We start from the raw sequence: 14250 nt of genomic DNA, 5'->3' as shown, positions 1-14250 counted from the left end.
TCCCCCTCCTGGTCCTGCACCAAAGCCTGTTCACCGTTGGGCATTGAATGCATCTTAGTGAATACCTGCAAAGCAAACCGATCGAGCAAGAGTCAGCCAACATCAAGTATAGTTGGAACGTGAGTGGGAAACAGTCGGAACAAAGAGTGTACCTTGTCGGACGGGTTGTCGTCACCGAAAGGGGCGACTCGCTTGGATCCTCTAGGGTTATCTTGGTTGCCTGTGATGCCCTTCAGCCACAAAGCTACGGTTTCGGGCGGCACTTCTTCTGGGTGGACCCGAGCGGTGTCGTCCGGTCCGGAATACAACCACATCGGGTGATCGCGAGCCTGGAGAGGCCAGATGCACCGACTGAGGAACACTTCCAGCAAGTCCAGGCCGGTAACACCATCATTGATGAGCTGGAACACTCGGTCCACCAACATCCTCGTCTCCACAGTCTCAGCAGTGGTTACTTTCAGTGGAGCAGGAGTCTGCACACGGTCAAACAAGAAGGGAGGAAGACCGGTCGACTGACCTGGAGCCGCGACGTCCTGGCAGTAGAACCAGGACGACTGCCAACCCCTAACAGATTCAGGAAGAGTCACAGCAGGGAAGGCACTCCTATCCCTCTTTTGGATACCTAAACCCCCGCACATCTGGATGGCGTGGGTTTTCGAGTCGCTCGACTTCGCCTTTTTTACCGACTGGGAACGAATGGTGAAGATGTGTTTGAAGAGACCCCAGTGCGGTCGACACCCTAAGAAGTTCTCGCACATCGATACAAACACAGCTAGGTACGTGATGGTGTTGGGAGAAAAGTGGTGGAGCTGAGCACCAAAGAAGTTCAAAAATCCCCGGAAGAAATGGTGCGGAGGGAGCGAGAAACCCCAGTCGACGTGAGTGGCAAGCAGAACGCACTCACTCGATCGAGGTTGTGGTTCCGTCTCCCCCTTCGACAGCCTCGCCGCTCCCTTGGCAATCAGCCCGGACTCCTCCAGTTCGGCCAGATCCTTCTGTCGGACCGAAGACCGGATCCAATCGCCCTGGATCCAACCCGACAGCAGCCCCGCGTGCGACGACGATCCGCGGCTCTGCTTCTTGCCCTTCGCCGCCCCCGTCGCCTTCTTGGCACGCTCTAGCTCCGCCGTCTTGTCCTTCACCATGGTGGAGGAGCAGCGGCATCGAGAGCGGAGGCGCTGGACGCGGTGGAGAAGCGGAGGAGAAAGAAGGAGGAGCTGGCGTGCACAGTGCAAGCGCCTCGACCCCGTCACCTTGTAAAGGGTCACTTCCGAGTGACTGACGCATGGGACCGGGCAATCCCGTCAAATCCCGCAATAGTTGCGCGCAGCGTACGTGGCGAAAAAGGCAGCACGATTATCGAGGCATCGCTACTTATCCGGACCGCTCATTTCAGTGCTCTTCGGCCCGCACGCTTCCCCGAAATTTCGTATCCTGCGAAATCCGGGATACATCGCAGACAATCGCGCCCAAGATCTCGCACCCTGACACAAGCTCGACGCGTGAGGTCACCAGTTCAGTCGACAGCTCTCTGAATGGATCAAGGCGACCGAGTCGACGCTGAAGTACCAACGCGGGCGTTCGGTCTTGCAGGAAACACTCACGAAGGCACGAAGCTCGGAGCAGGTTCAACTTTGACCTACTTTCCACTCGCACCTTAATCCATTCGGGGGCTACTGACGAGGATACAGACCTGGGGTAGGGTCATAGGTCTGACCTATACGTCCTACCCAAGGTCACTACCCTGGAAGATAAAAGGACCAAGAGACAACAGGAGAGCCCCGGTTGTACACATCGAGTGCAATCCACTCGATGGCCACATCACTCGGAGGTCTTCCTCCCTACAGTCACTCGACCATATGGAGAGTCACTCGACCATACCGAAGACCAGGAGTCACTCAACGCTATAACGGTCAGGGATTCACTCTGTAGTCTTTAAGATCATTAATAGCACTTAAGGCCGACATTACCAGTAATGCCCATACTTTATGTACATTAAGTCCCTTGTAATGGAGGTGGGCGAGGGTCCTGGCGCACTCTATATAAGCCACCCTCCTCCTCTGGCACAAGGGTATGCACCCCCTGCAATACAACACACATAATCCAATCGACCGCCTCCGGGCACCGAGACGTAGGGCTGTTACTTCCACCGAGAAGGGCCTGAAATCGTAAACCTCGTGTGTACACCTTCACCATAGCTAAGATCTTGCCTCTCTATACCTACCCCCCCTTTCTACTGTCAGTCTTAGGACCACGACACTCCCCTCCTTCCTTCTCTCCTCCTCCTCCTCCCCTCCTTCTCCTACTAGGAATAGGAAAGAGGAAGGGAATCCTACTTGGACTGGGGAGTCCTAGTACAATTCCTCACACCTGGCGCGCCCCCCTTGGGCCGGCCACCTCTTCCCTCCCCTCCTTTATATACGTGGCCAGGGGCACCCCATAGACACACAAGTTGATCTTTTAGCCGTGTGCGGTGCCCCCCTCCACAGTTACACACCTCGGTCATATCGTCGTAGTGCTTAGGCGAAGCCCTGTGTTGGTAACTTCATCATCACCGTCGCCATGCCGTCGTGCCGACGAAACTCTCCCTCGGCCTCAACTGGATCAAGAGTACGAGGGACGTCATCGAGCTGAATGTGTGCTGAACGCGGAGGTGCCGTACATTCGATACTTGATCGGTTGGATCGCGAAGGCGTTCGACTACATCAACCGCGTTAACTAACGCTTCCGCTTTCGGTCTACGAGGGTACGTGGACACACTCTCCCCTCTCGTTGCTATGCATCACCTAGATAGATCTTGCGTGATCGTAGGATTTTTTTTGAAAGTACCGCGTTCACCAACACATTTGACCCCGTCCATGATAGGAAGAGGAAGAGAGGATGCCTGATGGAGGAGGAGATCAATGTCTTTTGCAGCATGACTGAGGCGGTGAAGGAGGTGGCAACAGCCATCAGGGAGTGCAAGCCCCCGTCCACCCTGACCTATATGGCACTGTCATGACCCAGGGTGGCTTCAGCGACGAGGCTCTCATGGCAGCTCTTAGCCATCTGCTTGACAAGAAGGCCGAGGGTGTTGGGTTCGTTGCCATGGCAGACGCCCATAGGGTGGTGTGGCCCAGGAGCTGGCTGGGCAAGCACTACTACTAGAGTAGTGATGCCTGTGAGCGTGCACGATCCCCGACGGCGACGGAGGTGGCGACGATGACGATGACGACGTACATTTTGTGTAGTTACGGCTGAAAACTATTTGATGGTTTATATATTTTGGTGTGGTGGTATATACTAACCCCTCACTCTGATGGTGAACTTGCGGTGGTAGAACGACACCCTCTTTTGGATGTGGTGGTAGGTTAACACCAAGGTAGTGCTAGGTAGAACTTGATATGCCATATGATCATGCATGCTTTACTTCTTCTCTTCTGCTCCATTGTTGTTTGTGTGCTGTTTTGCTTGCTACTTGTGTGCTCCATTGATTTGCTGCTTCAACTCTTGGTCTTGTGCATTGCTAGGGCAAGTGGTATGCCGTGTTCATCGGTAAGGCTCCAGGGGTTTACAATTCATGGGAAGAAGCCAGTGCACAAGTGACATCGTATAGCAACAGCAGCCATAGAAGGTTCAAGACTAGGCAGGCAGCAGAACAAGTTTACTCCGACTGGGTGAGAAAGCACGGAGGCAGCAGTGCTGACGGTGGCAAGGTTGGAGGTGTCAAAGTGGAAGGCACTAAGGTGGATTGTCAGTTTGGGCTGAAGCTGAAAAACTTCATCATCTTCACCTAGTTCATCGCCATTGTTGTGTTGTGGTGTTGGTGTGCTAAGTGTGATCATTGTGGTTAAGCTATCAACTATGGTACAAAGTAAGCACACCACGTACGCCGTATGCAACCAAACGCCGTGTTCATGTACCGCTTAGGCCAATGCAAGCAACCAAACAAAGTGCACTTACGTATTACCTAATGCAGGGACACTAGATGCAAGCAACCAAACAACTTGCAGATGGCGCATTAGGACCTGTTTTTGCTCAACCAGACTGGTTTGAGAAGTGTATGCGATGCAGGAAATCTTCACAACTTAAACCAAACACGCCTTAAGTGTTTCGAGCAATGTGGGATCAGTAACACCTGTGTACACGACAAAGGAAGAGCCTATGTACTGGCCATCGCGGTCTCTGCATATCGTCGCAGGAACACCAACATGTATACGTGACGATCAACCGCTCCATCCACATTCATTTGTTTTTCACATTCTTTTTATCTACCATCTAGCCGCTACAAACAACTCGGACCCCATTGGGTTTTTTTTTTGAACACCCATTGGTTGTTTGTTACTCAGCCTTTTATACACATTAAATAAAGGGACTCCTAGACAACACCTTTGGCGCCACTCGTTCCTGCCGCTCACGCACGAGTCTCCTGTACCAGGCCCAACACGCATGCTTGATCGCTCGCCAGAGAAAACTAAACAGATCGGTCAGGTCACTCGATGAGGGGTTGACCGATCAACCATTGACTAGTCAAACCACTGACTGTGGACTATTGGGCTTTCGTCAAAAAAATGAATCAGAAAAAAAATCAACAAAAAATGAAAGAAAATTTAGATCTTAAAAAAATTTCATAAATTTGCAAAAAATGGTTCACGGTCAAGGTGGCAACGGGGACGGGGATGACCGGGGATGACTCCACCATCCCCGCCCCGATCGCCGCCAATCCCCATACCCGCGATCCCCGTGAAGCTTCGTGGGGACAAAACGCACCCCATCCCTGTTAATGTCGGGTACCCGGTACCCATCGGGTATCCATGGGGATTTCAAAACTCACTAGGATAGGTGAGATTGGAGAAGACATGGTCGTTGGGAGAGGTGAAGAAAAATGATTGTGTGAAATATCTAGGTATTAATCTATATATTCTGCACTTGTAGTACGAATGGCATAGTTTTCGGGTATCCATGAAGTCCCCACGGGGGGAATTTTATACCCATCCCCGCCCCGCGAGACTAACGGGTACCCATCAGAAAATACCCATGGGGCTAATTTGTGCCCCTTCCCCGCTTCATGACGGGTAAATCACCGCGGGTACCCGTCCCCACGGGGAATATTGCCATCAATTTAAAAAAATGTTCAAATTTGAAAAAAGTTCACCGATCTTGAAAAAAAATCATGGATTTTGAAAAAAAAGTTCATCAAAATTGAAAAAAAAGTTCATCGACTCTGAAAAAAATTAAAATATAAAAAAGTTCATCGATTTTGAAAAAAGATTCATGAATTTGAAAAGGTTCATCGAACTAGGAGGAAGAAAAAAAGGAAAAAGGCAAAAAGAAAAGAGAAAAGAACAAAACAAGGAAAACGATGTACAAATCACATAAAGTGTGGTGGCTGGTTGGTTCAGTGACGTTATGTCTAGTGACGCGTTTTGCAAAGAGCCGCCGAAGGTATATGCAAGTTATGACATCTTCATAAATGCCGCTTTTCTCTCTGTTTCTGAGGCATTTCTAAATTCGCCAAGGTTGTGAGCTTCGGAGGCACTTTCTCAAAGTGTAGTCAAAGCATCTACAGCCAGACCTCTCAAAACTGCCTCATATATATATCCGGGCGGGCTGCTCGGTCATTGTCCGGTCACATGTTTCGAACCCAGACGGATGCTTTAAACGGGTCTCAAACGCTCAGACTGATCGGCACCCTCGATATCCAACTCAAATATGGAGTGGATATGGGGTGGCCCGGGCACGCCCAAGCGCGTCCGCCTGACAAGCTCGGCCCACCACCGACCCACGGATGTCCCCACAAAAAACCCTATCGGCCTCGTCGGTCCGAAACCCTAGCTCACTCAGTCTCCTCTCTCGCTCTGTCCTCTCCTCTCCCTCATCGATTCCGATTGAATCTGGCGAAATGTCGAGATCCGGCAGCCGCTCCGACGACGAGGTGGATCCGGAGTATGAGCTTGCCCACATCGCCTTGGAGCGATCCAAGGTGGAGACCGGGGACAGCTCCGGATCTGCAGCCTCGCCGCAACAGCAGCTTCCCCGTCGGCGCATCTGGGACGCTGGCGCTGGCCCCTCCCGCCCCATGGGCAGCTCCAACAGGCGGCCAGCACAATCGGTGCCCCCCTACGCCGTCCCCTCGTCCCGCCGGCTGCTGCTTCCCCACACCGTCCCCTCGGCCCATCGGCTGCTGCTCCCCTCGTGGGTAGCGGGAATGCAGATTTTTTGTGCACCGGGGCCTCACTATCTTGGTTGTTCAATGTTGCTTTGACATCTATGCTACACAACTAACTTACTACATGTAAATTTATCTTTCTTGTTTCTCTCATACTTTGCAGCACAACAAGCTTTCTACCTAGAATATGAGATAAAACTTTCGGATTTTTTGGTCCAACCTAAATACAAAAAAGTGATTTTTTTAATCAAACAAATCTCATTTTCTATATTTATGTTGGATGAAAATAAATTGAAAATCTTATCCCACATTCTAATTAGAAAGCTATGTTGTGCTGCAATGTTGAAGCTCAAGACATGTTCTATGTGAGAGAAACAAAAAAGAGAAAAGTACTTGCACGAATCAGAAATGAGTGGCTACATAGGAAGGGCCCGGGTGCACATACTGAAAAACATGTTTTCCTGGGCAGTGGTGCGTGCTTGTGCCCGCCCCGCCGGCCCGGACGCGCACGCCAGAGTCGCTGGCGCGCGCTGCCCGCCGCGAGAGGCAGCGGCAAGGGAGAGGGAGACTGTGGAGAGCTCTGTCCGTCGCTGGCATGGGTTACCGGTAGAGCCCGACGAGGATGAGTGGCTCCTCGCGTGGGTCTACCGCTAGTCGCTTACGACAGGGGAGACAGACGCTCGGCGGCTCCGCCGGAAGAACGCCAAGGCTTTTTGGCTTGCCATCGAGCAGTCCGAATGGGAGGCGTTGGAGAAGGCGAAGGTGGCGGCTCGGCTGGCCAAACTCAGGCGCTAGCAGGACTAGGCCATCCAGCGCCTCAAGGGCCTCATCATCCCCGACTCCTCCTCCGACGACCATGGCTCCTCCTTCGAAGAATCGGGCGATTCTCCACCAGCCGCCAACGGGTACAGCTACGCAAGCTACCAGAAGGGGAAAGGGCCAGCCCGGAAGTGGTGAAGTTGATTTTAATTTCAAGTTTTAGATGTAGTATAAAATTGTCCGTCGTTTTTGTGAACTCTGGTGGATCTTTTGGTGAACTATTGTGATATTTCTACATTCAGAGCTGATCGACGTAGTTTCATCAACTATGCATGATATAGTATGGATATAGGGGTTCGGATAAGTGAGACACATATGTGGACGGCGCGGTTTGAGAAGTGCCCGGTCACTGTCCACGGACGCACCTGGTCACTATTCGCGGACGCGTCCGGGCGCATCCGCGGGCATTTGAGGGTCCGAATTTACCAAGTTCGGCTGTGGATCACATCTTCGGCTTTCTAGACCTGTGACTAGAAGCCAGAGAAAGGTTTCAGATAAAGATGTGAGTTGTAGCCCTGCTGCGCCTCCTGGTGGGGCTACTAAGTCCAAGTTTCATAAAAAACGTTCTAGATGAGAGGGATCATCTGGAACTGCAGGGGGGTGGGCAAGAAAGGGATGGTCACCTGCCTCTCTGATCTTATAAGTGACCATTCCCTAGATTTCCTGGGTCTGCAAGAGACCATGGAAAAAGATTTCTCTCCCAAATGCTTGAGGAGAATCGACCCCTTCAACTTGTTCATCTGGAACTGGATTCCTTCTGAAGGTAAATCCGGTGGTATTCTGTGTGGAGTTAGACAAGACACTCTGGAGGTGGTCTCCTGTGACAAGGGCAAGTATATCTTGTAGTTGGTGGTCTTCGATAGGAAGAAGAATACCAATTGGGGGTTGTTGGTGGTGTATGGCTCTGCTCATGAAGAACATAAGGAGGAGTTCTTGCTTGAGCTTGCTACTATGTGTAATAACATGCATGTCCCTTATATAGTGGGTGGGGACTTTAATATTCTCAGGCACCCTGGGAAGAAAAATAAAAATATGGCAAGCCATAAGTCCACAGACCTGTTTAATTCTATTATCAACACCCTTGGTCTTAGAGAGATTCATATCAGTGGGGGTAAGTACACTTGGACGAACAACCAAGCTCACCCTACTTTGGAGAAGTTAGACCGTATCCTGATGTGTGAGGAGTGGGAGGACTTGCTTCCCCTGGTTTCTGTTAGGAAGCTGGTTTGTGAGATCTCTGATTATAACCCTTTGCTGATTAATTCTGGGGAAGAGGGTCGAGAGGCTCCCAAACCGCGTGAATTTCGTTTTGATCTTTCTTGGATCAAGGATGAACTTCCTGCCTTTGGTCCGTAAAATCTGGGCTCGAGGGGTCTTCTCTAAAGACCCCATCAATGTCCTGAATATTAAGCTAAAGAGATTCAAAACTTTTTTTAAGGGATGGGGCTCAGACAAATTTGGTCATAATAGGAGGTTGAAGGAGGAACTTAGGCTGGAATTAGCCACGCTGGAAGAACTGGAGGAGGATGGGCCCCTTACTCCGGAGCTATATAGTAGGAAAATTAATGTTTGCTTTGATCTCCACGAGATTTTGGTTAATGAAGAGATATATTGGCTTCAGCAATCACATGAACGTTGGTTGCTCAAAGGTGATTTGAACACTGACTACTTCCACAAAATTGCCAACGGGCGTAAGCGTAAAAATACGATCCACTCTCTTAAAGCTGGTGAGGTGGAAATAGAGGGCACAGATAACCTGATCGCCCATGCTACTAACTTTTATAAAGAGCTTTTCGGCCCAGCTCAAGGCAACCAATTCCATTTGCACCCTGATACTTGGGCTGATGATAAAAAGTTGAGCGAGGATGACAATAGAGACCTCTGTCGCGAATTCACGGAGACTGAAGTTAGAGATGCTCTTTTATCTATGGCCACCAATAGGGCACCTGGACCGGATAATATTCCTATTGAATTTTATCAAATATGCTGGGATATAGTAAAGGAAGATATCATGTCCCTTTTTAGACACTTCCATAATGGGATGCTTGATGTTCAACGTCTTAATTATGGAGTGATCACTTTACTTCCAAAAGTGTCGGGAGCTGACAAAATCCAACAGTTCAGGCCAATCTGTCTCTTGAGGTGCCCATATAAGCTCATTACAAAAGTAATGGACCGTAGGGTGGAGGTGTATGCTGATAAGTTGATTAGTTCTACCCAGAATGCGTTTGTTAAGGCTAGGAACATTATGGATGGGGTGCTCTCTTTACATGAAATTTTGAACTACACTCACATTAAAAAAGAGTTGGCATAGTGCTTAAGCTTGATTTTGAGAAATCGTATGACAAAGTTAACTAGGATTTTCTCTTGGAATGTCATAAGCTGCGTGGTTTTAACGAAACCTGGTGCGGTTGGGTCAAACAAATTCTTTATAAGGGCACGGTCAGCATTAAGCTCAATAATTGTGTGGGCCCCTACTTCCAGAGTGCAAAAGGGGTGCGACAGGGTGATCCACACTCTCCATTCCTGTTTAATCTTGCTGTTGAGTGCCTAACCAAAATGATCAAAAATGCCCAGAAAAATAAGCTAATCACGGGATTAGCTTCTGACCTGATTCAGTATGGGGTTGCGGTGTTGCAATATGCGGACGATACTATCATCTGTTTAGAGCATAACATAGATAAAGCAGTTAACCTGAAGTTGCTGCTTTACACTTTTGAAATGATGTCCAGACTCAAGGTGAATTTTCAAAAAAGTGAGATCCTCACAGTGGGTGGGGATGACAATGTTGTTAGAGAATATGCTGATTTATTCAGCTGTGATATTGGGAGCTTTCCTATTAAGTACTTAGGGATGCCTGTGAGCTACACCAATCTTCGTAATTCTGACTGGATATTCATTGTGGTTAAGTATCTTAAAAGATTCGAAGCCTGGATTGGTAATGCCACATCTATGGGGGGCAGGCTTACCCTGCTTGACTCAGTACTTACTCAACTATCCATCTTCCACATGTCTATGTGGCTCATGAATAAAACATTCATCGAAAAGCTGGATAAACACAGACGTAGATTTTTCTGGCAAGGGTGCAATAAGAAGAAGAGATATCACCTTGTCAAGTGGGATAGGATTTGCAGATCCAGAGACAAAGGAGGCCTTGGGGTTAAAGACCTTAGAAAATAAAATATTAGTTTGATGGTCAAATGGTGGTGGAAGTTGGAGACCCAAAATGGGTTATGGCAGGATATTGTGCGTGCTAGATACCTTAGAAACAAAACTGTCACTGAGGTTTGTGCCAGGTTTTCTGATTCACCATGCTGGAAAGCTCTATTGAAGGTGAAAGAGGTGTATTTGGCGGGGAGGAAAATTAACATAGAGTCTGGGAATATTGCCCAGGTGTGGATAGATCCCATCGATGGGCTGCTCCCTTTTCGGGAACAATTCCCACAACTCTTCTCAATATGCACTGATCCTGAATGCACGGTGGATAAGATGAGTCTTGTGGAAACTAACACCTTCTTCAGACGGGGGCTTAATGCTGAATTGTCTGAACAATGGAAAACGATCCGTGCCACGGTCGGCAGTCTAACTTTGACCAGTGGTAGCGATTGGGTATCTTGGGGGCTTAATCAAAAAAGCAAATTCTCGACTAAGTCGGTCTACAAATGGCTGGAGAGATCTATTAGTGGATGCCACTATAGATAGATCTGGAGAGCCAAGTTACCTCTCAAAATTAAAATCTTCCTTTGGCAAATGTCGCAGGATGCTGTGCTTACTAGGCAGATCATGCGCAGAAGAAAATGGCCTGGTAATCCTTGTTGCTCCTTCTGCAACGAGGTTGAGAGTTCACAACACCTGTTTTTCACCTGCCCTGTGGCGAAATGTCTGTGGAGATCCGTTGGGATCGTGCTGGGTACTGATAGATGCCCCAGTAGTTATTGGCAGTACTATGCGTGGTGCCATGCTTTTCTTCCTGGGGGAGAGAAATTTTACAGCAGCCTGCCGGGCTATCTGGCTGGCTCGAAATCGAGCCACTTTTGAGAAGATAATGATCAAAACTCCTTTTGAGATTGTCTGTTCCATGTGTTCTTTTTTACTTTATTGGACAGGTCTGCAACAAGGAGAGGATGCTAAAAAGCTACGTTCAGGCACATAGCAGGTCAGGACGGGGACCATGAAGATGATGAAGCTGTGAGTGGCTGCTAGGCAACCAATCACCGGAGAGTGATCTGCTGGAGTTGCGCGCCAAAGTCTGAAGCCTTCTGCTCCTGCCGCTTTGTTTAGATTTCTGTTTTGGTCTGGTGGTATCAGTTTGGCCCCTGGTGGTCGGTTATGTAATAGCCAGTTAGTCTTATAAACTTTGATGCTGCTCAGGTTTTCGCCCCATGGCACTTGTCACGATGTCGGGCGAGTGTGGTGGGTTTCCTGACAGTGCCCGAACTCGCTTTTTTCCCTTTCCTTTCTTCCTGAACTTGTTTCTGGAACTGCTGTATTTCCGTTCTTAGCAATGGAAAGGGGTTAAAGCCCGGTTCAAAAAAAAGTACCATGATTTTTAGGCATTTTAGAAAATCGCGGAATAAAATGGCCCAATGTCGTACATGTTGTAGTGTGATACCATTGCTAGATTTAATCTTCAGGATTGACATAAAATCCTGGATTAATCTCGTAATCAGAACACCACACCATTTGATAACAAATGGAAGCGTGATAAAAACCTGTGATGGCCGTGGCCGTGGATGGCAAAGGCGCAATCCCGTTCTTGCTAGAAGCGGGCATGGTGAATTGCAGCAGCAGCAGTCCAGGAGCTCCACCGCCCACCGTCATGATCCTCATGGCATCTCCAGTGGTGGAGATGCAGCAGCTGGTTTCGGATGCATTTAGCGCCACTTTGGGGTGCACTAACTCCAACCAACCATTGACATGAGCGCCCATGCAAGTGCTGGATGGCCCTCATCCGCATGGAGGCAGGCAGCAAGGACAAGGCCATGGACCCATCCACGAAGGGATCCCTCACGCCGACTCAGCAACCAGTATCGACGGCCACGACACGATTATGATCTCCCCGACGCTTTCTCTTTCTTCTTGCACTCGGCCCGGTGTGCCTGCGCGCCTGCAGTGCCGCCGTATATGAATAGGTGGGTGCTTTCTTTCAGCGCCCATTTGTTGTTGTTCCGCCGAGAACGATCGCTTGTGCACTAGTCCCGGGCATAGATAAATACAGCAGCTTCTTTCGTTTGGAAGGCACAGGCGCATCCTCTCCTCCCACTAGGCATCCTCGCCGGCGCTTGCACTCAGGGACGCCGCTGCTCCCTCTCTTCCATTGAGGATCATGAAGACATCGATGCTCATGTTAACAATCGTCGTCCTGGTATTTGTTTGTCAGGTATTTGGGCCATTTTACAGTTATTTTTTTCATCAAGACCAATTTGTTCGTCAGGTATTTGGGCCATTTTACAGTTGACTATGCTATATTCTGGTTGCAGATATTAGAGCTTATTTTCATCTTGTTCGATTCGAAAATGGATGCCCTGAGGCTGAGAGGCGATGCCCGGTCTACGCAATGGTTGGGTTTGTATTGCAAAAATGCGCTGCCTACTGCCTAGCCTCTGCAGTTTCCTTGTTCTAGCACTATTTTACTATATTGATTGTTTGAAGGACCGATAATAACCTGTCATCATTGTGTTGAGATATCCAGTCTTTTTGATGAAGGTGTAATCAGCTAGGGCACGCGTGTTTCCTGAACTTTGTGAGTCCATCCCGGTTACTCCACCCCACGGTAGAAAGTGCGACATGAGTTGATGCAGATCTTTCTGCAACTCACAGGGAACTAGAGATGTACTCTCCAGTAAAGGGGCGTGCGAGTGTAGGTTCTGCTAACGTTAAGACCTCCTTAACGTGAGCAGAACCTACACTCGCACACCCCTTTACTGCAGAATGCACTTTCGTTCCCTGTGAGTTGGAGAAAGGTCTGCACCAACTCATTTCACACTTTTTATCGTGGGGTGGAGGAAACGGGATGGACTCACAAATTTCAGGAAGCACGCATGTGCTAGCTGATGACACCTTCACTGAAAGTCTGCATATATCAAGACAAAGATGGCAAGGTTATTATCAGGTGCTTCAAATAATCAATATAGTAAAATAGTAATAGAACAAGGAAACTGCTATGGGCGGTGATGGCGTTCTTCTTGGCCGTGTGGGCGGCGAGAGGTGGTGCAGTGGGTGGCTTGGGCGCGCTTTGTCTCTGGTGGTGGCGATGCCCCGATCCGGACATGGAGTTTTGTGATTGTCGTGCTTTCCCTCAAGACCTTATGGTGACGAGGTGGAGTTGCCAAGCAAAAACTCCGCGCTTTGGCGCCGGCGAGGGCGCCGCAATCTTCTTGAAGATGTTGTCGTGGTGCTCCTCTTCGTGTCCGGGTTCCGGGTGAAAATCTTTGTCTGTTGTGGACTCGGCAACGGCGAAGCCTAGCGCTGTTCTCCCTCCTGGGGGGTGTTGTCGTGGAACTTAGGTGGTATAGGGCATAGCATGGTGGTGTACTCAGTTTGCGGTGTACTCTTGTTCGGTAGTGTAGCCGCGTGCGTCCTGCGTGATCCGGTTCTCCTAGGATCGACATTGTATGAGGGTCACCTCATCTTCTTGTATCGTTTGACCGTGTATTCTGTTTGGCTGTTGCTTTATATATAAAGTGGGGCGAAAGCCTATTTCGAGAGAGGGCTTATGTTGTTGTTTTCCCAGCTGACTTTTTATGTCTTCTTTACCTTCCTCTCTGTTTCTTTTTGTAAACATGTGTTTAGGTGCGTCTATATGATGCTTGGCTTTATTTATAAAGTGGGGCGTGAAACATTTTTCGGCAAAATGTAACATGAACCGCCAGTTCTGAATCAATATTATTTGGTGAATTTGCTATTAGTAGATTGATAAGGTTTTGTTTGTTTGTTCGTTTTTGTTTGAGTGATTGATTGGTAAGAATGTGGCAACATGGATTGATCAGCTCAAATATTTGATATACTCATTTTATTCTCCTGGGAGTATGTATTCAATACACCTCGTGTACACATCTATTATATATCTGTACCATTCTTAATATATCTCATTAATTATTCTAAGATGCCCCAACATGAGTTGTATGAAAAAAAATCGTTCGCACACAAACTTCTTTTGTAACAAACCCTTTTTACGTAAAAAAACCAGTATATGCTCAAACCACCAAAAGGACAATGGCACCTTCCATGAGCAGAGTTGCCGCTCCAGCAGCTATATCTGAATTGAGACCGTTGGCATCATT

General features: G+C 48.7%; 1 long non-coding RNA gene across 1 annotated transcript; it reads left to right on the top strand.

Annotated features, from left to right (window-relative positions):
- Positions 1–12192: 12192 nt before the first annotated feature.
- LOC119323148 lies at positions 12193–13676 on the top strand. The gene is made up of 2 exons (XR_005156147.1): positions 12193–12347; positions 12448–13676. It is a non-coding gene; the product is annotated as an uncharacterized LOC119323148 (long non-coding RNA).
- Positions 13677–14250: the final 574 nt, after the last annotated feature.

The sequence above is a fragment of the Triticum dicoccoides genome, chromosome 6B (assembly GCF_002162155.2).
Source record: "Triticum dicoccoides isolate Atlit2015 ecotype Zavitan chromosome 6B, WEW_v2.0, whole genome shotgun sequence".
Taxonomy (NCBI): domain Eukaryota; kingdom Viridiplantae; phylum Streptophyta; class Magnoliopsida; order Poales; family Poaceae; genus Triticum; species Triticum dicoccoides.
The sequence above is the reverse complement of the archived record's forward strand: the minus strand, read 5'-3'. Positions and strand labels throughout refer to the sequence as shown.